We start from the raw sequence: 27623 nt of genomic DNA, 5'->3' as shown, positions 1-27623 counted from the left end.
AGATTGTGTCACTGCTTCAGGCTTTGGGGAAATGATGACAGGGCTTGTGGAAAGAATTAAAAATCATTCATCCAAAGCAGTTTTGCAACGTCGTCTGTGGGGGGAGGGAGGAAAGGTCAGCAATTCTCTCATTTCCACCCCAACGTGATGATTCCCCAACCTGACATTTCTTAATCTGAGTTTATTTTCCAGGTCATTAATTTGATTTCTCAATGTTTTGCAGCCTTTAAAAGTCTCAGTTAAAAACAACATCCTCAATATCTATCATCATTTCCACTTTTTTTCCTTATTTTTTTCTCTTGTCATCTTTGATTAAAAAAACAAAAAGATTCTGTTTTCATCACTATTTTGGCAACATGTCTGACCTCTCTGCATTAACTCAAGCTAATCCAACGTAATAAATCAATTTCAAATCTCCTAAGAGACACCAACTAAAAAGCAAGGCAGGCCTGTTTCCTGGTTTGGGGAAGCCAAGAGCAGGCAAAATTGAAGCTTATTTTTTTTTTTATCTCTGTGGCTATTATGTTGAAAAAACAAAAAGCCACGTTACCAACCGAACATGCAACATCACAAATGGGAAGCAGAAGGTGTGCTAAGTCGTAAATCCCCCCAACATGTGCCTAGGTGCCTCCCAGCTCTCCTCAGTGTGTCTGGGCAGGAGTCTTCCCCTCACCGTTGACAATGCGCGGCTCTAGTTACTGTTACAGAGGACTCCTCTTTGCCTCTAATTTTGGCAAATCCATCTCCTAGAACACAGAAACCCCTAGGTGTACAAGAATTTAAATTCAAGAAAAGAGGGAGAGCAGTTGAATTCCAAGCAATTCACTGACCCATTGTCATGGTTAATTTGAGAGGTCAACTCCACTGGATTCAGGGATGCCAAGGTTTAAGGGGCTTCTGGGTGTGGCCATGAGAGTGTGTCTAGGAATGATTGGCATGTGGGATAGCCACCTGAAACGGAGAACTTCCTAGGCCTGGGCAGCCCCGTCCCATAGGAGGGGGCTTGGAGGCCATAAAAGTTGGAAGAACAAGGCAGCAGCAGATGATTGCTGCTGTGATCCTCTGAGGATATCAGACTCTCTCTTTGCCAGCCGACTCTGTCAGAAGCCTTCCATCTCATCTAGGATAGAACGTCCTTCCCTCTTGTTCTGGGGCTTCCGCGTCTTGGGTTGTGATGCTGATGCTTCCTCCCGCTCTCCAGCCTGCAGACGGCCATTGTGGACTATCCAGCCTCTGGCCGCAGAAGCCAACCTAATAAATGCCCTTTTTATAAACATACTTACTGTTGATTCTGTTCCTCTGGAGAACCCTGACCGGTTCTCCTATTATCAAAGGTGTAAGTTGGGGCTGGGGCTGGGGCTCAGTGGTAGAGCACTTGCCCAGCATGAGTGAGGCACTGGGTTCGAGTCTCAGCACAGCATATAAATAAATAAATAATAAAGATCCACCAACAACAAAAATTTTTTTAAAAAAGTAAGGAAATCCGTCCAAGCGAGTTCCAAGGTTATCCTCAGGGGTCCAACTGCCCAGAGCCTCAGCAGGGTGAGTGCTTAACCACTGGGCTGAGTGCAGGCAAACCCGGGCCATGTGGCCAAGCGTGGGGGCACCTGGAGCTCTGGAATGGCTTGGTGTCGGGGCAGCTCTGAGCGTCCAACGCTCACCTAGAGCTTTGGTGACTGTCCTGAGGCTGTTCTGAGGTACTTCCGTGGCTCCCCTGCTGTCCTCTGTGAGGCTCCGTCACCACTCTCTGCCATTCCAAGGCTCCCTCCCACACAAACCCTTCCTAAGCATCACTGTCACCCGTTCAGGCACTTTGAGTGCAAGCTGTTGGACGCATTTAAAGGACCTGAGTGGAAATGAAAAGGTGGGCTATGTTGTCAGAGCTCTGTAAAAATGTTTTAAATCCAGAATAGGTTTGTTGTTGTTGTTGTTGTTGTTCTTAAAAACAAAATTGTTTTGTTAGTTCATTTTCCAGGCCTGCCTTGGGAAATTGATTGGAACTTTAAGGCAGTCGAATTGGAGTCCTCGTGCAATTTCTCATTGTTTCTTTGGGAAAATGATTGGAATAGTCCTACCAGGGATATCGGAAGCAGAGTGAGAACCCTACCTGGCTGCAGTCCCAATCCCCCAAAATGGCTCTCCTCCACCTTCCTCTCCACTTCCCCACACAGGGACTGAGGGTCCTTTCCTCTCTCCCTCCAGTGGAGAGCGGTTGCTCTGACCATTGACCTTGTCCGGTAACTTACTATTTAAAACACACATCTGCCGCCACATTTGAGGCTCGCAGCCCTTACTGGCCAGGTAGGTGTGATTTCCACCCCTTTTCTTATCTTTTGCAGCACTGAGCATTGAACCCAGGGCTTCATGCTCTCCAGGCAAACACTCCACCACTGAAATACAGCCCTGGTTCTTTTTATTTTATTTCCAGACAGACTCTCACTAAGTTGCCCACCCTGGCCTTGAACTTAGTTCCTCCTGCCTCAAGCTTCAGTCTCTGGGATGACAGGTGTGCACCGCCGTGTCTGGCCTCACCCCCATTTTACAGAGAAAGAAACTGAAGCTCAGACAGCATAAGGGATTAAACCAAAGCCCTTGGCTCCCAAGCGGGCAGAGCAAGGATGCTGAGTTCTTTCACTTCCCAGTAGTCACCGCGTTCTTAACGGGCAATCGTCTTGGAGGGTAGAGAAATGCAGGATAAGGGTCTTCACCATAATCAATCAACTTACCTTTATAGGTTTAAGTGCTTTCCCTTTTTTAAGCACTGTCTGTTTTAAAGCTTATTACTATTCTGTTGTATAATTTCGATGTTAAGGGCCTGAAAATTTGAAAAGCACACCTAAGTGCCTATAACGTAAAACTTTGTTACAGGAGTCTAAGAATAACTGAGCACTAGAAATTTTAGCAGCATATTGTATTAATAAATGAAGGGGAAAATACAGGAGTACACCAATATATGACAAAAGAGCATCTAATTCAACCCAGTAGGCATTCGTGGGAAAAGTTCTAGGTAAAGTCAAAGGAACTTCTTTTAAAAGGTAGAAACCATTTTATCAGATTCATCAGAAACCAATCGATAACAAAGTACTAAATAAATTTCCATTAAAATCAGAAATGAGATTAAGCTGCCCAATTCTACCATATTATACCATATTAAGTGGTATAATATACCATATTCTACCATATACCATATATATACAATATACCATATTCTACCAAGTGGTATAATATACCATATTCTACCATATTAAGTGTTTTGGAGACAACTAGAACTGCGGGGAGAACTGCAGAGGAACTGCACGGAGACACACAAGAGGGGCCCGAGGACTGTGCCTTCCTCAGTCTTCCACTTGCAGAAATGACAAGAGACGTTCTTCAGGTTGGAGGGAAATGATAATAGATGGAAACTCGGCTCTACAGAAAGAAATGAATGCTACCAACCAGAGTAAATGTGTGGGAAAGCATTGAAGGCTGCCCTTCTTATTTTTCAAATTCCTTTAAAAGAAAATCAAATATTTAAATTAACTATAAAAACATAGTGTTTTGGACTTTATAACACATACAGAAGTAAAATATGTCGGCAATTCATAACAGATGGAGTAGAGATAGATGCAATTATACCTTTTCAAGATTCTCATCTTATATGAAGTAGTATAACATTTATCTGATAAGAATTCATAACATAATTTCCAGAGCAAGAACTTTTTTTAAAATACAAAGAGTACCTAAATAGCCATATGGGTTCAACCATGATGCAGTGACAATTGAGTGTCCACACACACACACACACACACACACACACAACTTTAATTAATGCCTTACACTATACACAAAACTCAAAGTAGATCAAAAGTTTGCCTCTGGAAGGACAGTTGGCAGCAATACTTTATAAGGGAACTTTTTAGAGTGACCAAGATGTAGCTTTTGACTGAGATGTTGTTTATAGCGGCATATACATCTGTCAAAAGTCCTTGTGCTTAATAGCTGTACATTTCACTCTATAAATTTTTACTAAATTAGAAATGAAACTCAAGAAAGCCACCAGATCATAACTGAATCAGACATTAATGAATTCAAAGTTTGACTAGAAATTTGTCCTTAGTATCATACAAAAGGAGAAGAGATGCACAATATAAAATATGGAGATAACAGATCTGCAAGTGACAAACACCTTTGTTGTGTTCATCAGCTTTTCATCACTGTGACCAAAATACTTGACAGGAACAACTCAGAGAAGGGAGGTTTATTGGGCTCACAGTTCCGGAGTCTCAGTCCCCGGTCGGCTGGCTCCATTGCTTGGGCCTGAGAAAGCAGAAGGTGGTGGCAGAAGGGCACGGCACAGGGAAGCCGCTCCCCTCACGACAGCTGGGAAAGAGAGGGCAGGAGGAGCCAGGAGGAGAGCCGGTCCATGGGCATACCCCCAGGGGTCCATGTCCCCCTTCCATGTCCCTCCTGCCTACGTTTCCACCACTTTTCATCAGTCCATTCAGCCTTCAGTGGATTAATCCACTGACGAAGTCAGTGCTCTCATGACTCAATCATTTCCCAAATTCCACCTCTGAACACTGTTGCACTGAAGGGACTCAGCCTTCAACACGGAGCCGTTGGGGAATTTTCCAGATTCAAACCTTCACTTATAATTTCTAAATAACTTGATAAAGAGGTTAAAAGAGCCAATGTTTCAGAAAATAATAGAAAAAAATATTTTTCTCAATTTTGAAAGAAGACATTAGGTCTTTGTGTGAAAGCAGATATAGAATGAATATGGTAAATCATTTTTTACAAAAAACCTTCTACCCAGATATTTTATGGCAAAATTTCCAAGGCAATCATAAGAGTTTCAAGAAAGAAACATATAAATCTACAACGGAACAAGAATCAGATTCACATTAGACACTGATAATACTAATGAAAGAATATAATAGACAATAGCTTCAAAAGTAGAAAGGAAAACTCTGAGCCAAGAATCCTACACCCAGCCCAACTATTGCTAAAATGTGAAGATAAAGATATGTCCATGGTATAAAGATAACCACTAAAGGGTTAGGCTTTTGTTTTGTTGGTCCTATGGATTGAGCCCACAGGCACTTTACTACTGAACTACACCCCCAGTCCTTTTTATTTTTATTTTTCATTTTGAGACAGGGTCTCACTAAGTTGCTAAGGCTGGCTTTGAATTTGCTATCCTGCCTCAGCCTCCCAAGTCATTGGAATTACAGGTGTGCATCACTGTGCCTGGCTTGCTTTGCTTTTTAATAGTTAAAAAATGAGAAATGACATAAAAAAATCCATGGGTTATATGCAAGGTATGGCATATTCAAGTAATAATGCACTAATATATAATTAAATGAAGGGATTAGATCTACATGTAGCAGTACTGATAAATCTCAGAAAAGCAAGTTGTCACAGGATATCACAGCATGTGCCATATGCACACTGACATCATCCACATCACAGTCCACATCATCATCCAACAAATGCTCACATAGTCCTTCCTGTGTGCAGGCACAGTGTTAAGCCCTTTCTGTATTTTAACTCATTTAATGATCACAAAAAGCTCTGGGAAGCAAATTATTATATCATTTTATAAACTAGAGAATTGTGATTTGGAGAGGTTAGATAATTTGTCCCAAGTCACAAAAACTAATAAATAATAAGATTAAATGTGAATCCAGGCAGATGAGTTCAGAGTGCACACGTGGTCCCCCACAAAACATGCTGTGTGCTCCTTGTAGAGTCACCTTCCATAGCAAATCTAGGAAAGTGAGGACAGGAAGACAGACCAGCTTCAGGACATTCGTTACCTTTGGGAGGTGCAAGAAGGAATAAGATAGGGAGAGATGCCCGCCCCAGCTGAAGTGTTTCATCTCATTTAAAAAAAAATGGAAAGCAACTATAGCAAAGCATTGTCATGTTGAATCAGGGTGCTGGATGTGGAGTGTCTATTATCCTCTGAGATTAGGTACATGTGTAAAATGTTTTAAATAAAAATAAAGTCATAAATACCATGAAGTTAAAAAAAAATGTCTCTCCAACCCAGCTTGTACCCTTCCAGGGAGGCAGAGGTCAGAGATGGGCGAATAACGTCCTTGTTTCAAAAAGACTTCATGAAACAGAAATGCAGAGCTCATGACCTGTGACTGAAGAGCTGTAACGCTCTTGCTGTTTGGTGGCACGAAGTAAAATCTGTATCTCAAACCAAGATGGCAATTCCCAAATTCATCAGGTTCATTACCAAATCATAAATCTTATCAGCCTCTATTCCATCAGATGAGTCAGGAGAACACTTTCTGGACTGCCTTTTGTTCTCATTTTGCTGTGAATTTGGGCCTCTGACTGTTTCTCTCCACTGAAAACCACAGCCAGGCCACCAAGATGACTTGTTTTTACAGTTTAAATGCAAAGAGGTCTCCCAGGGAATCCACACCATTGTTTACAGTGTGATCCAATTATGATCTCTAGATTTCATTCCATCAGACCTACCAGAGAGATCTATGGCTAAAATTTAATTTTAGTACACTTCTCATGTGGAGGTGACATTTTAAGAATCAGCTGCATAATCAGTGTTCTTACTTTTATTATTACACCAATTAGTTTTTGCTGAATTCACAGAGAATGAGTGGCAAATCAATCGAGTATTAGGCGATTCCCTTTAACCAACTTTGAGTGCTTTATGCTAAACACAAAACTCTGTTCTAAGTGGGGGTGAACACACAGAAATACACATGAAAAAAAAGTCCCTGTTTTCAACAACTCTCCAGTTGGTAACAGAAACATGACATTCACACAAATAACTATGATGCAAACTAGAATATCAAAAATGCCTATGAGGCCAAGTGCAGTGACCCACACTTGTAATCCCAGCAGCTGGGGAGGCTGAGGCAGGAGGATTGCAAGTTCAAAGCCAGCCTCAGCAACAGGGAGGTGCTAAGCAACTCAGTGAGACCCTGTCTCTAAATAAAACACAAAATAGGGCTGGGTTGTGGCTCAGTGGTTGAGTGTCCCTGGGTTTGATCCCCAGTAACAACAACAACAACAAAAAAAAGTGCCTATGAGCTGTACGATTGGCCCCCTCTACCCATGGTTTCTGCTTCTGGAGATTTACTTGACTGTGGATCGCAGTGTTTTCCCGTTGCCTAGGTACTGAACATGTTCAGACATTTTCTCTTGTCATTATTCCCTAAATAATACAGAATAAGAATTTCTATGTGGCATTTCCATTGCATTAGTTATTGTAAGTAATGTAGAAATGATTTCAAGTACATGAGAAAATGTACATAGGTTCTAGGAAAATGCCATGACATTTTACAAAAAGGACATAAGCATCTTTGGATCAGGTGTCCTTGGGGGTCCTGGAACCAATTTCCCATGAAGGCCGAGGGAGGAGGATACATAGTAATCAGCCCATGGGATTCCAAGATCAGAAGACTTTCTGGCTGCTGAGAATTGAAAGCAGGTTATCAAGAAAGACTCCTTTGTGGTAATGAGGTTTAGGGGAGGTTTCACTAGCTACAGTTTCAGGAGCTGGACAGAGAGAGGCAACTTGGGGGGCAACGGTAGAGAAACACAAGTGTGTTGACTGAAGATTCCAGGTAGGCAGGAGGCTAAAACAGAAAATGAGGGTAGAATGGTGTATTGGTCCACTTTCAGTTACTAAAACAAAATTCCTGAGGCTCTTAGAAAAGATTGGCTTATAGTTCTGAGGTGCCAGTCTAAGATCTGGAAGTTACTTTGGGCCTCTGGGGAAGGCAGTGGGACAGAGGGCATACAAGACACCGCAGACTGTTCAGATCCTGAGCAGGAAGCGGGCAGAGAGTGGAGAGCAGGGTTCCACACTCCTTTTCAAGGCCCACCTGGGACCCTACATGAGGCCCCCGCCTCCTGCCAATGGCACACCCTGTGGACCACGCCTTCCACCATACCCTTGGGGGAAATACCCACCCAAAATTGACAAATGTTACTATGTAAATTGCTTTGGGCCGAAACCGCTGGAAGGCTGGCTGTAGCAGATTTAACGTGAGGCTCTGAGGGGTCCCCCTGGCAGGGTCCCCAGAGCTGGCCTGTTGGTGAGCAAGCTGCCCTGAAGCTTGGCTCCACGAAGGACCCAGTTTCTTCCCTCTGTGCTCTCCCACCCTTGGGCTGGCTCATGCCCAGGAATCAGGCAAGCCCAACAGCGTCCCCAGACAGATTTGCCCTCTCCTTGACTCTCGAGAGCAAGGGCATCTCCACCATGGCTTCCAGCACACTCCTATATCTGAGTCACACTCCAGAACCAATCTCTGACCAGTGGGTTTGGATCATTCTTCAACCTATCGGCACCTGCCCAACAAGTCCTGCTCTGTGTGGGATGAGCAGATTCATGAATGAGAGCATGCTCCCAGGGAAAAGGAATGAAGGCAAGAGCTGGCCCTGGAGGGCGCCCGCAGTGACCACTCCGGGCACCAACGGTCGCCACGGGGCCTTCCGTGAACTGTCAAGGTTGGCTGTGTTTTTTAGTTCATCTGTCACACATGTGACCTAGAGGGCAAGTGCCTTCACCAGGACAGGGCAAAGCAGCCAGACTCTTTGTGGACACTAAGCGACACGCAGGACTTCGTTTAGGGAGATGAGAATATCAGCGTTGGATATTCAGAGACTTGAAAGGAAGAATTTGTAGAAATAGATTGTTCATGTGCTCAGAAGGAGTGTGGCTTCTCGTCAAGACCACGACGTGTGGTCTCACTAGCTGCCCTCTCTCCCTGCACGTGGGGCCTTCCTCTGCCCTCTCCCTGCCTCTGATCGGCCTGTCGTGAGTGGGCACTGGCTGAAGGACAGCCGTAGCATTCAGGTCCTGTTCAAAGGGTCCTGCCCTCTCCTCCCCTTGGGCACAGAACCGCACTCTGGGTTGGACCTGCACCTCCTTCCTGAGGTACTCCATCTCCCCGAGTGAGTAGCTCTCTCCCGCTCTGTTTTCTTGGCTCAGTTCCCCCAACTGGGCTCCGCTCACCCCTTTCCTCTGCTCTTGCTGTGAAGACTGCCCCAAGGATGCCCTGAGGCCCTTCCATGTACCCACAAGGTCTCTCCTGCCTCTCACTTTCCTCCACTCATTTTGCCCAGGCACACGATATCCTTGCTCCTAGGCACCCCAGGAAGTAAGATCGTTTAAATTTATTTTTACTTCTTACATCTCTGAACTCATCCTTGTCGAAGTTTTTCCCAGACTTTAAAAATGCCCACAGGGTCACATTCAGAACTGAGGTCATCACAGACGCTCAGATGCTGGCAGACAGCCAAGGCCTAAAGAAATCATGCTGCAAACTTGCATCTGAGGTCACGAGTGGCCTGTGTTAAACCACAGCGGGGACGAGGATCATGTCCCCCTCCCTCCTAGGCCACCTGAGAGGCTTCCCTTCTCTCTGGCCTTCTCTAGTGGCTCTGCTCTGGGTCAGTTTCTGCCTGGGAATGGACCAGTGGTGACCTCCCCAGGGGAGAGGGAGGAAGAGTGCAGGCCAACTCCTGCCTAGCAGCTCTCCCTGCTCCATTTCCATTTCCCCTGAGCAATTTCACAAGTCCCCAACATTGGGTCCATGTGTGTGGGGGGGAGCCTCAAGGGACAAGCTCAGGGGAGGGGAATGAGAGATGGCTGGGGAGAGAGAGGAGGGACAGCCAACCCAAGGCTGGTGGACGACAGCTCAGCCAGGGAGCCAGGAGCTTCCCTGGCCTCAGGGACCCCTGTAAGTAGGAACCCCAACCCTGCCTGCTCTCAAGGCCCTCACCAGTCCTTGCTGGGACCCCAGCAGCAGCGAGGTGGACCCGTCTCTCTCAGCCCCTCCAGGGCAGAGCTGGCGCTGGGGGCTGTGCATTCCCACCAGCCCACGTTGGAGACTTGAACACATCTTCCCTGAGGAAGAGGCTACACGGGCAGGTAGGTTAGGGTGCTTCCGAGCCTGGACTCTAGGGAAGGCCCCCACACCCTATGTAAGGCAGAGTCCAACCCACCGTCCCCACCACATGGTGCCTTAGCTGCAGACCCAGCCTCCAGCCCCAGCTGCTGCTCCTGAGGTTACTCCAGACGGCTGTGCCTGGCAGGGCAGAGCTGGGCCCCGAAAGGAGCCAAATGGCACCTGGAATTTAGACCCATGCCCTCTGCTGTGTTCAGATGGGACGTCCCGTGCCGCACCTGAAGATCTCCTTATCAGCCTCTTCCCCTAAGTGCCTCCAGCAGGTTCCTCCTGGTACTGGACAAACACCAGTTCTGCCCATGTCAGGGATCTCGTTGATGGAACTGAAGACAAGCCTGCGGCTTCTCACCGCTCACAGCTTCTTGATCAACCTCCGTCAGGATGGGGTCAACAGCACCGGTCCCTTGCACTGTTTGCTCTCTGACCGCCACAGAGTCACCGTGCTCTTTGGAAGCAGAGGACAGTGGCCCCAGGTTATTTTGTTCTGCAGAAAGAAGGTCAGAGGATCACCCTCACCACAGTGAGATCCCTTCATCCCTGGCACTTCCTTCTCATGGCTCGGCCCCAAGTCTTAACAGCCCTTCCCTAACTGATAACTGTAATTCTAGAAACCACTAGTTATGAAATGTGCCTTCGCTCCACACTTGGTTTGTTCCAGCAGATTTCTAATCTGAAGCTAGGGATCAGCAAGTCACCCCTTAGGTTGGCCCTAGATGGGGTGCGGGGTCCTGGGACCACAGCTACGGGAGCTGTGGGAGCTGAGACCTGTATGGGAGGCCCCATATTCAGGAGGAGCACTGTAGAAAAGCCCCCAGGGTTCCAAGAAGCCCTCTTTAGAAAGTAACAAAGTTAAAGACTATATTTTCCAGATTTCAGAGATTTCCCAATAAAACCCGAATCCTTCATTTCAAAAAGTAGACCAGGATAGTAGTGCGGTCGTTCTTAAAAGATCCAGCCGTTTAAATTGCAGGCATCAAAAATCATCCAGGACCAGCCTGTCCTCTGGCTCTGTGCCCACATTGTCATTTGATTAATAAGAATATACATTTCCCTGTCCTGCAGACTATCAAGTCAGGAAGGAGAAAGTGTTGAAGGCCGCGTGGGGCCCAGGAAGAGGGGGACTCTACCCCAGTGGTCATTTCACCTGCACATGTGGGGATGGTCCCGTGCTGGGTGCACACATGCTGAGAAGATCGGGCCGTGGTGGTCTCTTCTAGATTCTTCTGCCTTTTGGATACAAGGTCCCAGCTTGCTCTCCATGCTGCCTTGCAAAGCTTCCATTTGTCTTCTATGAAAATCACTCAGCTGCCCGCCCAGGGTGGTGCTGTGGGTGGACGTGCTCACGCCCAGCCCCCATGGGCAGTCCGTGGTGGGCCTGCACCTCTCTCTCCCAGGAGAGGGGAAGCAGGAAGGGCCGTCCACAGCATGTGGCCACCATATGCAGATGGAAGCACCAGGTGGGTGGCAGTGTCCACCACCCATCCTTCTGTCATGAAGATGGACACTTGCTACCCACAGACTAAAAGCATTTCCCACGGACTCAGCTGAAATGTTGGATTCTGGCAGATGATTTGCAATCTGCTTAGTGGGACTCTGACAGACAGAATGTTTACTTCTCGGAGTGAGAGTTCCTCATTCCACCTTTTGTGCCTTTTTTTTTTCTTATGGTTGTTAATCAAAACCTTTTAACTTTTAATTTTAAGTGAAAGAAGATAGCCTTTGAAAATTTGTCAATCACTTCTCTATCCCAGAGCTAGCAAATCCTCTGGGAGGTTTCCCTTGATCTGGGACACATAACTTAAAGTAAAGGAGTGAGTCCACAAAGACTCTCTGGTGAACTGGAGTGAACTGGCTGTGTTAGTCTGTTTTCAATTACTGTAATGAAACACCTGAGGCTGGGTACTTATAAGGAAAAGAGGTTTATTAACTCCTGGTTCTGGAGGTTCAAGGCTTGGCCGCAGTGGCAAGGACTTCCCAGAACATGACATCACAGAGGTGGGGGTGCGCGCAGGGGGAAACCATGTGGCTAGACAGGAAGCCAGAGTGCAAGGAGGGGGTGGTTGGCTCTTTTTGTAACAACTTTCTCACCAGAACTAACTCCAGGCTCCACAGGAACTACCATTGTCCCTTTCCAGAGAAGCACCCGCAGTAATTTATGGAAAGTCTAGAAAACAAACCAAACCCTGCTCAGCAGAGGGAGAAAGAAGCCCTCTGGCATAGCTGTGCCCAGGCCTGCAAAGTTCGCCAGGCCCAGCCAAGGGACAAGAGAGGTGTCCTGGGGAGACCCCTGAGCACCAGAATTGCACACCAAGAGCTGTAGGCCTGGGGAGCCCAAGGTCTGGGCCAGCAGGGGTGGCGTCCCTGGGGGGCAGGGCGTCCCTGGGGGGCAGGGCACCCCAAGCTGCAAGTGTGGCCCTGCAGTGAGAGGGTGGTAAGGGCCACTCGTGGGCTGCCCAGGGACTGGTCACGTACAGCTTGTATCTCTCCTGGAGGTGTTACTGCCAGAACTAGTGATCCTGACGATTTAAAGGGAAGGATTGTGTGTCTGCCAACCTCTGGAAGCTCAAGTCAAGTTTAATTTGAAGAACAAAAGAACACAGCCTCACTTGTATGCAGGTGGGACTCTGGTCACTCAGGCTAAGTTAGAATTAAAAACAAAACAAAACAAAAAAATAACCATAGAGATGGGTTAGTTCTGATTTGGCACAGAAGAACTAACCAAGTCCAGATTAATCTACATCCTTCCTAAGTGCTGGGAGGTTAACAGAAGGACACACGGCCAGCTGCCAATCTGGTCACTTCCACTGTCAAAACTTGCAAATCCTCCTAATGCGTCTTTCTTTTCAACTTTAAAGAGTGTGAGAGATGTGGCACACGCCTGTGATCCCAGCTACTTGGGAGGCTGAGGCAGGAAGATTGCAAGTTCAAGGCTGGTCTGAGCAATGTAACAGCCTTTCACCAAGAAACTGAAAAGAACTGAGTAAGAAGAATCCCTGAGTCCAATCATCAGAGCTGAAAGAGGGAGAGAAAGAAGAAGGAGAGAGAGAGAGAGAGAGAGAGAGAGAGAGAGAGAGAGAGAGAGAGAGAGAGAGAGAGAGAGAGTCTGAAGATTTAGGAGGATGCAAACGTTAGCTCTGAACTGGGATTTGGAGACTAAGGCTGGATTTCCAGTTTTCCAGTCGGAGACCTTACTAGGAGAGCCCGAAGATAACTCCAGAAATAAATCTTGGTTCTTACCCTGATGCTGGATCTCTCTCCCAAGCTCCTGCCCTCTTTATCTGACCGCAAGGCCTTATCTCCCCCAGGATGGCGCCCTTCAAAAGCAACATGGCCAATCAAGTCCAGATTAATCTTGGGTTTGGTTTGTTTTCTAGACTTTCCATAAATCACTGCGGGTGTTTCTCTGGAAAGGGACAGTGGTAGTTCCCAGTGAGTTGCTTCAGGCCCTCCCACCAGCCTCTGCCCAGCCAAACCGCTGGCCCTCCTCCTGGTTCTCTGTTTGGTGAACAGCACCTCCAGCCTTTCCTCTGGGCCAAAGTCCTAGAGTCCAGCTCCTAAAAAATGCCTTCTCTCCTGTCTCCACTCCCACCACCAAGGCCTTGGGGATCTTCTCACCTTCCTCCTCGGTCTGTCCGTAGTCTCCTAATGGGTCCTCTGTCACAGTCTCCTAATGGGTCCTGGCCTTTCCGCTGTCTGTTACCAGAGCAATCTTTTGAGCACCTAAGTCTGGTTTTGCCATTTGCTCCTGGGGTTCTCTGGGAACTCAAGAGGGGCTCCCTGCCCCTTGGCTGTAACGAGGCCCGTGGCCTCTTCTCCGGGTGTCACTCACACCTGCCCTCAGGGCCACCACCCTCCTCCTTCAAGCTCTATGACCAGCCACCCAAGCCCTGGGAGGTCCCCCACCAGCCACCTCTTTTGCGTGCCCTTGTTCTGTCATCATGGTCCTGGGTCCGTCCCTCTGCTTTTGACCTGGTGACAACCTACATAAGAATCCAGGAAGACTCTTCTCTCTGTGAAAAGGAGCACCCCAGATGTCCCCCACAGAGTGCTGGGTGGTTTCTGTCCGGCACTGCTGACACTTCAGAGCAGATCTCTGCATGGAGTCCACCTGTCGGTCAGTCCCTGTATTTGTGGAAGGAAGGAGAGGAAGGGAGAGCCGGATACGTTATTGCCGCATGCTTCCCTCCCCGCCCCCCCCCTTTTATTTATTTGTTTGGGGGTGCTAGGGATTGAACCCAGGGCCTTGTGCATGCGAGGCAAGCTCTCTACCAACTGAGCTACATCCCCAGCCCCTCCCTCTTACTTATAAAACCCTTTCTAGAGGAACTATTTTTATAAAATTAGGCGAACCTAATTACCAAAAGCAGTCCAGGAATTAGTAATATTTTAAAAAGATATTTGTTTCATATTGTATGATGTGGCCATTGGTGGAATACCTTAATACTCAGGTTTAAAAAAAAAAAAAACCTGTTGTGACTCTGATGGACATTGGCCTAATTCTGGCGTCCAGATGCCCTTCCTGTGTTTGGAGGTGGCTCTGTGCCTGAGCCTTCTGGGGAGGCACAGCAGCGTCCTCTCTGGTGCTACCGGGCTGGGTACCACGTTCCCAGCCAGCATCCCTTGCAGCAGGACACGGCTCACATGCACAGGGCTCTCCAATGGGACGTACCCATGCGGAGCAGGAGCCTGTGACCTGAGGACACCAGGGCAGCACAATTCTGCCCAGTCCCCAAGTCTGGTCCTCCAGCTGTCCTAGAGGCCCTCTGGGAATCTCCTTTATGCTTTTGGTTCTTTCTGTTGCCATGAGCAGACCCTGAACTTCCAGGAACCCCATGGCAGTTGGTGAGTGCTTCTGGCTCGAGTTCTCCAGGCCTTCCCGCGTGGTGATTGACACGGTCTGGTGGATCAAACAGGGAGCGGAGGATTAGCGCATTCCTCAGTATTAGAGGAATTTTTCTAGGCAGATTATCATTCACCAAAGCTTCACTAGGGCAAGTTTTCTTGCTTTAAATAACATCCCTCCGTGCGTGGTATCTGGCATACAGTAAATACTCAGCATGGACTTGCCCAGTGGGCTTATGAAGAGATGTTTTTAATTCAGGACACTGTCACTTAATGTCACTATATCACATTGATACTAAGATAAAGCCCTACACTTAGAAGAGAACCAACTAAACGGTCTTCAGGAAATCCGTCCACACATGCGATTCAATGATGAGCCCGCTCAGGAGTAATGCTTGTAGATGTTCTAGTGACCTTTTAAACTTAGCAGTTATTTACTGAGGGTTTCCTGGAGATGTTCAAGGTGGTCGCAATCGAGTTAGGACTTCTCCCCGGGCCGCTCCTGATCTCTATGACCCTCGGTTTCTTCTTCAGTAAAATGGAGATGACAATCTTTCCTTGAAGGTTTGTTAACAAAATCAAATGGCGTTGAGGCCCATTTCCTTCCGACTTATTATTCCTTTTCTACTCTAAGTATCTTAAATTCATCTTGGCAACACCCCTGAGCACCTCTCTGCTCATGCACTGTGTTGCTGTGGATGGGAAGGGAAATAAGGCGTGTTCCTACTCTGAAGGATTTTGTGCTGTGGTCAGGGGGCTGGATGAATCAAGGGACCAGGAAATACGTTGAGGACTGTGATGGAAGCCAACGCAGGGACCGTGGGGGAAGGACAGAGGATGGGCATTTAACAGAGGGAGGGGGGACAACTGGAAAAGGGCTCTGGAGGAGATATCCTTGAGGGCGGTCCCAAAGGAGGACAGTCAAGGGAAAGAGAAAGGAAGGGACCGTCTAGAAAAATGAGCGGCATGAGCAGAGGCAAACATGAGAACAGCTCTTCAGAGTTTCTGGGGATTGAAGTTCAAGATGGCGTCAGAGGGAGCCAGGTGTGTGGAGGGAGGAGGGTCCGGCGGTGGATGGCTTTGTATGTTAGTTGAGGATCATGGGGTTCTGAGTGACGGGGAGCCCTAGGAGGCTCCACACAGGGAGGTGTTCTCAGAACCTCAGTCTGGAGGTAGTAACGGGGAGGAACATGGCACACCAAGACTGGGAGAAGGGAGGCCTGTTAGGGGCTTACGTCCTGCTCCAGGTGAATAACCGTGTGTGAGAGCCAGAGATGAGGGAAAGACAGGAGCCTGTTAGGGGGAGGCCGAGGGGTCTCCTCAGGGCTCGCCTGTGTTCTGTTTCCTACACACTGTTATGCCCTAAAGAGGCTGGGGGATCGACGGCTGCTACGTGGTCACTTGGCACACCCTCCCCACCGCCACAGCTTCCAACAGGATGGGATGATGGCCCTTTAGACGCCGTGCCCAGCACCAGGTGTGACCGCATGGTTCCAAACATTGTCCTCTGAACTCCAAGATCACAAAGTCATGGAAGAGCCTCCAACACCTTTCCGTGTCAGCACGCGTCTCCACTGTGCTATAAATTATCCATCTTTCTGGGCTTTAGGATAAAATATCTTACATTTTCCAGACAATCTTATTCAGAAGTTCCAATGAGTCTCCAGCCAGGATTTCTTATTCTCACGGAACAGTGTACGTACATTAAAATCAAATGGGAAAAAGGAGAGCAGACAGGATATTAGGGTAAACGTAGGGTGACTCGGGCTGAGACCTCGGCTGTGGCTGCCCCAGTCTGTCCAGTGGAAATGAGGCCAGACAGCTATTTCACAGGGATTTACATTCCCCACCCCCTGAAACAAATCTAATCTCATCCTGGTGCTCACAGGCCAGGTCAGCAAGGAGACTGTCTAAATTCAGAGCCCAAGATTCAGATATGCTGGCTCAGTTCCCAGGAGGCCAGGTCAGGATGAGAACCAATATTTCAATGGCTTAGGATTAGGAAATACACATATCCAATCTTGTCTGTTAGAGAAACAAACACGAAACCGCGAGACATTCTGTATTACGCAGAGACTGTTAGAGAAGTGTTTGGCTCGGCTGCAGAAATGCACCCACTCTTCTCGGGCTTCTAGACTAGAACAAGTTTCACAGAATATCCTCAGACTCAAGCTGAGATCCTCAGAGGATCTTCGTGAATGAGATCTTCTCGGCCCTGCCGAAGCAAGGCCCTGGCTGGGTAGCAGCAAGAACAGAGCAGCTCTCGGTGCGATTGTGTAGTTCCATGTTGTTTAGCAAATAAAAGTTCACAGAAATCAGAAGGGTACCATTTGGCTTGGGAAGGAAGCTGGCTTTGCTTAGATTTGGCAATCCTCTCTGGGTCTTCTCTCAACAGACACTTGGAAAATACAGGCTACCAAAAGTCAGTGTCTGCCAACTGATGGCTTTCCTACTTGTATCAAAGGACAGGGGCAGAAACCACAGCGTGACCAAATCTGCTCACCAGGGCATGCTTTTGCAGGTATAACCGGGGTGGGGGCGGGTCACCTTTCCCTTCTTACCCCTCAAAAATAATGAATGAAAGCCACTTATTTATAAAAGGGGCTTTTCTCAGGGAGAGATTAGGTCTGTGGAGCCCTGGGGCCCACTTGGATTCCCCCAGCCGCCCAGGGCAGGCTTTGGCCTAGCACCTCCAGGTGTCCACAAGAAAGAAGAGAGGAAGAAGGGAGGGAGCGGCTGCAAGATTTAATTGCAACTCTGACAAGCATCAGATCAAAGGAGTCTCTTCTGGGCTCTTTGATCTCTTGATAACCACATTTAGCACCCTTCCCTGGCCGTGCCTGGGGCAGACGGCCCTCCCATCCAACTCCTTTTCTAGTTTAAATAATTCAACTGCTAACCATTTTCAAAGGGGTGAAAATAAGCAAATGCTTTAAGATCCAACCTGCTTGCTAGATGTAGTAAATCTCCTTCACCCTACAAATACCAGCTTGAAAAATAAAAATAAACACCAGAGAATCCTGCAAGGGGAGGCCTTGCTTCTCTACCTTATCTGCCTTCAACTTGGGCGGCAGATGCACAGGAATGGGATGATGACCACAGCTCCACCTCCAGGGGTACGGGGGCGGGGGAGCAGCGAGGGGACGAGGGGACGGGGTGGCTTCCCGTCCTGCTGGTGGAGATGAGGCACGGTGACCTGCACCAGCAGCCTGCCCCTCCAGAGTCCCAAGCAACTGGATGGATTTCCTCTTCCAGCTCCACACTGCCCGTTCTGTCCAGGGCTGGGTCTCACCATCAGGCGTGCCCGGAAGGTTCCATTCCAACGTAGCCTTATTAATAAAACATCAGGGAGGAGGGGAAGCCGTGCCCCGAGAGTCTTTCCACCCCACGGTCGCCAGATTTTGGAAACAGAAACACAGGACACCCAGTCAAAGTTGAATTTCAGATAAAGGACAACCAATGTTTTTTTCTAAACACTATTTGGGCGTCCCCAGCTCGGAGGTGGATCTGTCCTCAGCTCACAGCTGTCTCCTTCCCGCTCCCCAAAGGAGCAGGGTAAACCCAGAGGCTAGTGGAGCTGATCCAACATAAGCAGGCGTTTTTCATTCCAGGTCTCTCTTTTCACGTTAATCAAAAGCTCTAGATCTTATCCTCTAGAACTCTCTGTTCTGCCTTTAGAATCAGAGCAGTGTGGGAAATCCAGTCCCAGAATGAGGGGAGGGGGGTCTTAAAGCCAACCGCAGGTAGTCACTGGGGGGTTCCTCACGCAGGTGAACCAGGGTCCGCTCGCGATCTGCCCTGAACCAAGCGAGCACCATGGCAGGTCATCAAATCCTGCCTGCCGTATCCCGAGGGCCAAGGTTCTCAAATTGGAGCTGTCTCCCGATCTCCAGGGGAGCTTGTTCAAGCCCAGGTTGCTGGTCCCCAAGTTTCTGCCTCGGTGGGTTTGACGTGGGGCTGGAGAATTCTCAGTTCTTAGAAGTTCCCAGGTGAGGCTGTCTGCTGGACTGGGGTTCCACTTGGTGACTCCCCACTCTAGGACCCGAAAGGGGACTTTACCAAACTGACAAACGGTATTTGGACTTGAAGTCCAGGTACCCCTCTCATCCCCCATCTGGAAACATCCCTCTCCCACCTCATTCTCCACGTGTGCAGCCGGCACCTACAGCGCAGCAGACGCTGTGTGAGTCTCGGGACCTTGGGGGGAATCAGACCCGCTCTGCAGGAGCCCAGGGGAGGCCAGGAAGAGAAGGAAGGGAAGGTTCTCAAGGGCCTTCACCTTGAGTGGACTCTGGAAGACTGGGGATGGGGTTACCACCAGGGCAAAGGGAAGTGAGTCCACCCACAGGTGGAGACCAGCACGCAGGCTCAGGGAGCCTCGTTCCCAGGTCGGGTTGACGATGAGTCGATGAGTCGGGTGAGGGTGAGGGGTCAGGCGAGTCATCGGAGATTTTCTTTATCTTCTTTCTTTCAAGCCAAAGATGAGGTATTGGGTGGTTTTTAAATAGAGGGATGACAGCATCAGGACTGTAACTCGGAGAATGATTTGAGTGGAGGGGTGAGGGTTCCTGTGAGGCAGCTATAGAGAACACTGTAAACTGGGCACCTCATAAAAACAGATTTATTTCTCAAGATTCTGGAAGCTGGGAAGTTCAAAGTCAAGCAGATACGAATCTGCTGAGAGCCCAGTTTGTGAACATGGCACCTTCCGATGGTATCCTCATGTGGCCAGGGGCCAGAGAGCACTCAAGGTCCCTTTAACAAGGACACTCATCCCCATCAGGAGGATGATGGCCTAGTCGTCCCAAAGGTCCTGCCTCCTGACCAGGGGACTCTGGGGGTGCACACACAGCAGTTCACAGCAGGGATATCAAAGTAGGCGCTGTTACATTTGGAGCCCCCTAGAGGTGACGAGTGTGGATGACAGTGGGACTTAGGAGCCGTCCCAGGAGCGAATACCGCCCTGGGGCCACCCTGTCTTCCACCAGTAGAAGGGGCCTCACTGAATCTGAGGGAATAGGATGTAAGCATATTTATGCTCGTGCCTAGTCTGTGCCATGAACCGTGCATTTCTGCTCCCGTAACATCCGCCTTCTTAAGGATTTTTGAACTCATTACTAGTTGTTAAATTTACTTTCCGTCTCATTCCCAGACATTTATTTTTTTGTCCAAAATCATTTCATGACTTACTTCCTGGGACAGAAAATGGTAAATAAGTGACTGCTAAAATTCAGTGTGGCACATGACAGAATGGAGATATCTACAAAGATGGCAGAGGAAGAAAAGAAGACAATTTCCAAATGGCTTTGAAATCAATTTTATGGAATTGAGCAGAAAACGTTATTCCCTAGATTGAAAACTACCTCCAAGAAGATCATGTACTTTTTCTTTTTTTTTTTTTTAAATATTTTTCAGTGGTCAATAGACCTTTGTCTTATTTATTCATATGTGGTGCTGAGAATCAAACCCAGTGCCTCACACGTGCTAGGCAAGCGCTCTACCATTGAGCCCCAGCCCCAGCCCTACTTTTTCTTTCTACGGTGCCTGACATCTCACTCTAGCACTGCACTTAGCTGTTGGCAACTGAAAGAAAAACTTTCTTAACATAGCAACCTCATTTGAATATCAAAATTCTAAAATAAATAGAGCAGTCTTCATGATCTGACTTTCCCTAGATAAAATTATTTTATTTGCTGGAAAACATTTTTAACTTGCTGTAAATGCGGCTGAGAGTGTGGTATTCCACTACCAAGGACAAAAGCCTCACCTTGCAGAGGGGTCCAACTTCAAGAGGGGGTGGGTGGTGCCTTGTGGAGTGGCTTCATTGAGGGCACACAAGAAAAACACACCCATGTTCAGGAGTTAAAATCTTAGAAGAAAGACAGATGTGTCTGAAGTGGCAGCGTTCATAGGAAAACTCGGTGGAATCTCTTGGAATAAGGCAAGTTTTCAAAGTCATCTTGTACTGACCTGATGCGACACTAAAAGGACAAAACCTTCTAAGGTCACCAGGAGTCCTGGGGCAGCAGCTCCTCCCCCTGCACGGTGACCTTTGGCAAGTCACAGGAGGTGCCACCCACTGTGGTGTCCACAAAGGGTCATTGTCTGCCTTTGAGAGCGGCCAGCTGCTCTGTCCATCACAAGACTGAGAATTCAAGGGTCCTTCAGAGCCCAGCGCCCGACCCCAGAGGGGAAACCCACAGCCGCGCAGCCAGAAAACTTCCAAAATGAAAGTAAAACAAAATGGATCGGGAACAATGCGAGAGAACAGATGGGAAACGGAAGGACTCAGTCTCCCACCTCTGGCTCTTTCTGCTGCACTGATTCATGGTGGGACCAGTTCCTGACTCCTGCTTTTGACGTCAACCCCTGCTCGTCCTGAGCTCAGGGAAGCCACTACTAGGGGGTTGTCCAGGTGCCACACCTCCCAGGGGCTGGCTGGATGTGACCCAAGCCAGGCGGAGCCGTCCCCCGTGCCCCCACCTGCAGCCTCAACAGCTGCACTTTGCCGGTCTCTGCACCCTGGGGAAATGGCCCCAGGTGAGTTTCTTGCAGCAGGCACCTGGGAGGGCCGGTGTGTCAGGAAACAATCAAGCAAAAACACTACTGCACATTTTTAGCGACTGGTACCCCAGGGATGTTGTCGATCCTGGGGACATCACCGGATGACCCAGGTTGGTCACCGCTCTCACGTGCCCTGCTCCTCATCGTCGCTGTCCCTCACCTGGGGACTTCACGGGGCCCTCCAGCAGCCTGGCTATTTTCCATTTTCACAACCGTCTGCACTTGAGCTCCTCACAGACCCCTTAAAGTATACAATGTGCCCAACCATCTCATTCCTCCTGTAGCCCTCTCTGCAGCCTCAGCACAGTCAAAGATTCCTTTCTTGTGGTGTCACCAGTTTGGTGTCACCAGAGCCACCGAGGAGTCACTGACACGCTGAGGTGTGAATCAGGCCTGGAGGCCGCTGGTGGGAGAGGGCTGCTCCTGCTTTTCTTCCTTGTGACCAGCTGGGGCCGGTCTTCCCAGCCTCCTCCTCAGCCTGGGGTGGCCATGAGTCATAATCCTGGCCACCGAGAGGAGTCAGCCGGGGTGTCCTTGACAGCCTGGGCCTCCTAGAAACAGACATGGCGGCCACGTGGCTGCCCTGGCTCCCTCCCCTCCCTGGTGGGGCCCTCCCTCCCCGCAGGGTCTCCCTCTGGGGCTCTGCCCACTGGTCCACCCTCCAGCTCCACTCCCTGCTCTTCTCCCTCAGGCCAGCCTCCGACCCCCATCCATGGCTGGAAGGAGCTGGCGGCCACGTTGAAGGACTCCATCACCTGGAATGTCTGTGGGCCGCTTGGTGATGTGAGTCTGACCTGTTGACAGGTGCTTCCAGGGACAGTTTGGTGCCGTGAGCTACAGGCACAACACTGGCTTCCAGAACTTGATGGCCTTGCCTAAAGGGGACTTTACACCCACGGGTTCACACCCTCCGCTCCCCTGCCCCTGCCCCTGGCAACTACGAATAGGTATTTGGCTATTTTAGATTTCTCATATAAGTGAAATCATGAAGTATTTGTCCTTTTGTGACTGATGTTTTCCTGGATCCAAATGCCCTCGGGGCTCATCTGCGTTATTGTAGGAAGGGAACCTCCTCCCTTTTGAAGACAGAGTAGTATTCCATGGTGTGCCGCATCTGAAGCTCTACCTTCAGTTTTCACCTTTCTCCAGATTCCCAGGTAGACAGAGTCACAGTCACCCTTCCCTGGAGGTCCAGGAGGATGGCCAGGGCTGGAGCCTACAGACTCTCCCAGCACTGCCATCGTGAATCTTGAATAAATCTGCTCTCGCCTCCCTGCTCTCCTGGCACTTCCTCTGTTATCACTGGATGTGGGGCACAGTGGATGTTCAGGCCAGAAAGACCTGGTTCCTCTTCCACTTTGCTGGGGCTGGGGAGTAGCGGGGGCCAAGTCACCTCATTCCTTTTGCCCTCGAATTCCTGGCTTGCAAAGCGGAGCCCTCCCGTTACGTACTGTGGTAAAGCAGAGGCAAGCATCCACGCAAGCACCGTCCATGAGGGTAAGAGACATCAGCCACTGTCCCCGCAGGGCAGACCAATAGGCCACCCAGGGCCACCTCCCCACACAGCATTCCACTCGCCGGCTGCACCTCGTCTCCACAGCGCCCTTTCATCCTTGGGAAGGGAAACAGGCTTTATCAGAGCCACAGGACAGTCAGCTTGTCCTTAAAGCTCCGGGATCTCAATGGAAGAAGCTGGGACAGAATGACAACTGTGGAAAGGAGACCAGGAGAGAGAGCAGGACCAGGACAATGGCACGATGGCCCAGAGAGGACCCTGATTCGTTTCTTTTCTTTGTTGCTGTTTTTGTTTCCTCTGTTTTAAAGATAAAGTGTCCTGTTCAGCTCTAATCACGCCTGCGGTGTTCACATTTATCAGGTTGAGATGCGTACCCGGCTGGGCACAAACCGCCATCGGGGGCGCCTGCCGTGTGTTTGGGCAGGAAGGGCCCGAGCGGCCCGAGGAGGCAGGAGCTGAGTGCGAGGAAACCCTGTTGACTTACGTTTAGGACTGTTCTCCCAGGCAAGAAAACCACCTTAAAAACAAACAAACGGACGCTCGGGGGTGTTCCCAGAAGAGACGCAGGTAGCTTAGTCAGCTGGGATGTGGTCTGCTCCTGGAGCTGCCGCGCGCGGGTGGCAGGGTCGGCCCTGAGTGGTGAGCCACACTGCCCCCTCCCGCAATCCAGACCACAGCCCTCGGGAAGCCGGGCCGCGTGGCAGTTAGCAAAATGAAATTTCCTTCTCTAAACGCCTGCCCCTGGATGCCGTCAGGAGTTACTGCTGACTTCTAGAATGTTCTGGAAAAACCCTGGTGGTTGGGATTTCAGAGTGGCTTCCTTCGGAGGAAGCCGTTAGAACTTTTCCCTGAAGAGAAGGGCGTGGGGTGGGGACTGGGGCAAAGAGAGCCGCCTGACCTGAGGGAGGTCTCGGGGCGTGGAGTGGCCAGGGGAGGACTTGTGAGTCACGCCGCCCTCTGACCTGCAAGCAAGAAGGCAGGTGCAGCCCACCTCTGCCCACCTGCTCAGTGCCCCAGTCTGTGTCCAGCACAGGGCACATGCAGCAGCCTGGGTCCTGAGCCTCCAGGCAGGACTGTCGCAGCTCTGCCCACAGAGGGTGGGCTCCCTGGGGCCCCATCTCCCCACCCTGGGCCCAGAGCAGAGCCGGCCACCTGTACACTGTCCGTGAAGCTGGCACACCCACCAGTGGGCGTCTGCTGCGAGACAACACATTACACATGGTGGGTCCCAATGTCAAATCAGATTACCATCCTTACTTGGTCCTGGTCATTGCTATCGAGGTCTGGCATTTTAGATTTGATTCAGCCACCGCCCCACACAGACCTGAAGGAGGCCATCAGCACACACTGTGAAGTCAAAGCCCCATTTCCAACCCGTCCCAATACCCAGGCTTAGTGCAGGCGAGAGAGACGCGTTGGCCTGAACGCCCCATCTTCTCCTCCCTCCCCCAATGCTTATCCTAAGAATTGGGGCAGCAAAATGATGTGGAAAGGGTCAGTCAAGAGCCCAGATGACCAATGAACTGGTTAATCAGCTCCTAAGTCAAAAGGCTGACTCTCCCGTTAAGGGTTACATTATGTGGATCCTCACCCCCAAATTCACACGTTGAAGTCTTTGCCCCCAGTACCTCAGAATGTCACCTGAGTTAGAGATCAGACTTTCAGAGGTCACCAAGCTACACTGAGGCATTTGTGGGCATTTGTGGGTTGGGGGCCCTGATACAACCTGACTGATGTCCTTACAAAAAAGGGAAATTTGAACTCAGACCCAGGCGCACAGAAAGGACATTGGGTGAGGATAGAGGCAGAGACCAGGTGCTGTTTGGACAAGCCACAGGTCACCAGAGATTAGTAGCCAACCACATAGAGGGGGGCGAGCATCGAGCAGACCTCTCTGACAGCCCTCAGGAAGAACTGATCCCACAACACCTTCATCTCGGACTTCCTGGCCCCAGACCGTGTGTGAGAAAGCCACCCAGTGTGAGGGGTGGCTTGTTACAGCAGCCCTAGCAAACTCATACATCTTTGTACTTCAAAATCCTGTCACCTGTGAGCAGGGCACTCTAATGACCAGAGTCACTGGACAACTTTCCACAGGTTTCAAGATCAGCTCTGCTCTTCGAGAATAGTCTGTGACAGTCTCATAGAAATGAATAAACCTCTTCATTGTTTATGATAAAATCAAAATGTAAAGTCGTAAAAGTCCCTCCCCTCTGAGGAAGACGTGTCCACCTTGGTTGTCACCCGATCGGCTTATTTCCCACACAACCACACAACCGTGGCCTGATAAGGATGGGATGGTCCGCTTAAGCCCAGGAGAACCCCAGAACCATCCTCCTGGGTTCTTAACCTCCTTTATCCTGTGCTGACCACCTCCCCAAAGAGCAGTGTAGATGTGAATGAAAATAAGGAAAAATATGTCCCAGATCCGTGACACCAACATCTCCTCCTCCAGCCACAGCGGGCTGCTTCAGACCCTCCAGTGCATTAACATCTTCATTGCTGATCGCTAAGGGGTGCCGCAAGAGTCAGGAAGAGGCAGGAAGATTCAAAGTGCAGTTGAATCTCTGGGGCCTAGGATTGCGATTGCCAGGATTCCAACGTGTGCAGCAGGTTCCAAATGGAACCAGGTCTCCCTTCCCCAAAGGAGACTGACCTGGGAGCCTTCCTGCCTGGAGTCACACCTCCTGCGCATCCTCCTGCACCTTGGGCTGGAAAACCCATCCGCAGGAAGGCAAGGCGGCTGACTGGGTGCTGTCAAGTCGATTTTCCGGATTCGCTGTGGCAGACATGATCCCTGCGGTGACTATCCACGTGGGAGCCAGGCATGAAAAGGCGCTGCTCTTGGAAATGTGCCGTTGGGAGGACGGGGTTTCATCATCCTCTCCAGGCCCTGTCCCCAGCGTTTACATTTCCTCACATTACTTCCCTTTGATCTGACTTTTCCCTTCCAAGCTCCCAAGCTGAACTTTCAACAGAACTCCACCCAAAAGCCGCTCCCAGCACGACTGCAGCCTGATACTGTTCATCACAGAAAACAGCTAGAGCATTAAACAGGGATAAGAATCATGAGTCTCCCTTCCTGTCCCTGAGGGCAACACCTCATGTCCAACCTGCCAAGTGCCATAGCCAACATTTGGTCCTTGAGAGGGGGACAGTGGCTGTGGCCGGGTGGGACTCACTACGCAGTCTTCCAGGGGTCTCCAAGCAGGGAAGCCAGGAGCCACTCGAGGCTGTTTCTGGGCAGTCTTCAAGATTCAGGCCACAGGCAACATGGCCCCTGATGCTGTGTGTCTCCTACGAGGACACTGCAGACATGTCTTCCTCAGGCCTTCTGAGGGCCCCTCCTTTTCCATCCCCTCTGCAATAGCTTTGGGGCTCTCTGAGCAGGAGCGTGGGGCCCTGAGCCCTTGGAGACAACCCAGGGAAAGGTGTCTGTGGACAGACAGACCTGGGCTGGGTGGGGCCTCTGCCACCGCTTGCTGTCTGATCTTTAGAAAAGCACTTGCCTTCAGGTCTGTCCTGAGGACGGAGGGGCTGAGGGGGAAAGTCCTAGGGTGGGGTGGGCAGTGGCCCACGCCTATCATCCCAGTGGCTCGGGAGGCTGAGGCAGGAGGATCGTGAGTTCAAAGCCAGCCTCAGCAAAAGTGAGGCGCGAAGCAACTCAGACACATCCACAAAGGCATCCAGTGAGCAAAGTCAGTGAAACTCTGTCTCTAAATAAGATACAAAATAGGGCTGGGGAGGTGGCTCAGTGTCTGAGTGGCCCTGAGTTCAATCCCTGGTACCAATTAAAAAAAAGTCCCAGGGTGGACTCAGCAGGGCTCAGTAGTTGCTTGTACTGCTGGTGTGTTCCAGATGCTGGGTGTTAGGCCCAGGGTAAATCCAGAGAGAGAATCTAATGGGCTTTTTGGCCCGAAAACCCTCATTTCCTTTGCAGAGCACAAAATTCAGAGCAACACAGGTATCCACATCTCTTTTTTTGGGTATTTTTCTCTCGGTCCACGCAAGGTCCCAGTGGGTTCCTATGTTTTGTTCAAATCCCCAACTCCGCCCACCTCCACTTGGCACAGCACATAGAAAACCAGACACGAGACACAGAGAATTTTCCTGATGAGGGTGACCGTCCTTCCCTCACTTCAGGTGCTCGCTAACCCAGCCCACCCACCTCTCCCTGGCTTCCTGCCACCTCCGCCCTGGCCTTCTGAACCCGTCCTCCACTAATCTGCCCAACATCCAGGCCCCTTGCCCTCCCAGCTCTCATCCCCAGTCCTGGGTGGTCAGCACCATCTGCTCTCTCTCCTCTCGTGCCCACGCTGCTGGGCAGTGTTGCAGACTCTCAAGAGGCTGATCTTCCTTCATCATTCAGCAGGTATTTCCCAGGCTTCCCCACGGGTGAGAACTTTACTGGGTGGAAAAGAGAGACCCGTCCACCAAGGCATCCAGTGAGCAAAGCCAAAGGGCTCCAAAGGGCACAGCGCAGGCAGGAGCCCTGGGGAGCAGCCTGAGAGGCCCCGGCTGAGGTCTCAGGGGCAGGGTGCCAGGCAGGGCTGGAGAGGCAGGTGGGGTCCAGCGACCGCCCATCCCCCCAGCATCCTGTCCTCAGAGAAGTGGGCACCATCCACAGAGGTAAGCAAAGGAGGGTCATGACGGGATTGGGATTCCCTAGAAAAGCAGGCTCCCCCTCCTCAGCCCTGCAGCCGGCCCACCCTGCAGCCCGTCCCGGGGGGCCTCCTAGGCATCCTGGGGGGCCTCCCATCTCC

The 27623-nt window shown here is 50.0% G+C and overlaps 1 long non-coding RNA gene and 1 other non-coding gene across 3 annotated transcripts; one reads left to right on the top strand and one right to left on the bottom strand.

The window, feature by feature from the left end:
• Positions 1–9605: 9605 nt before the first annotated feature.
• Positions 9606–11762, top strand: LOC125615603. Of its 2 annotated transcripts, XR_007346260.1 has the most exons (3): positions 9606–9901; positions 10245–10435; positions 11001–11762. It is a non-coding gene; the product is annotated as an uncharacterized LOC125615603 (long non-coding RNA). The 2 variants fall into 2 exon arrangements; XR_007346259.1 differs by lacking the exon at positions 9606–9901 and having other exon boundaries at positions 9928–10435.
• A 2390-nt stretch (positions 11763–14152) lies between these two features.
• Positions 14153–14225, bottom strand: Trnaa-cgc. The gene has a single exon. It is a non-coding gene; the product is annotated as a tRNA-Ala (tRNA).
• Between the last annotated feature and the right edge of the window lie 13398 nt (positions 14226–27623).

The sequence above is a fragment of the Marmota marmota genome, unplaced genomic scaffold (assembly GCF_001458135.2).
Source record: "Marmota marmota marmota unplaced genomic scaffold, marMar, whole genome shotgun sequence".
NCBI classification, from domain to species: Eukaryota; Metazoa; Chordata; class Mammalia; order Rodentia; family Sciuridae; genus Marmota; species Marmota marmota.
The sequence above is the reverse complement of the archived record's forward strand: the minus strand, read 5'-3'. Positions and strand labels throughout refer to the sequence as shown.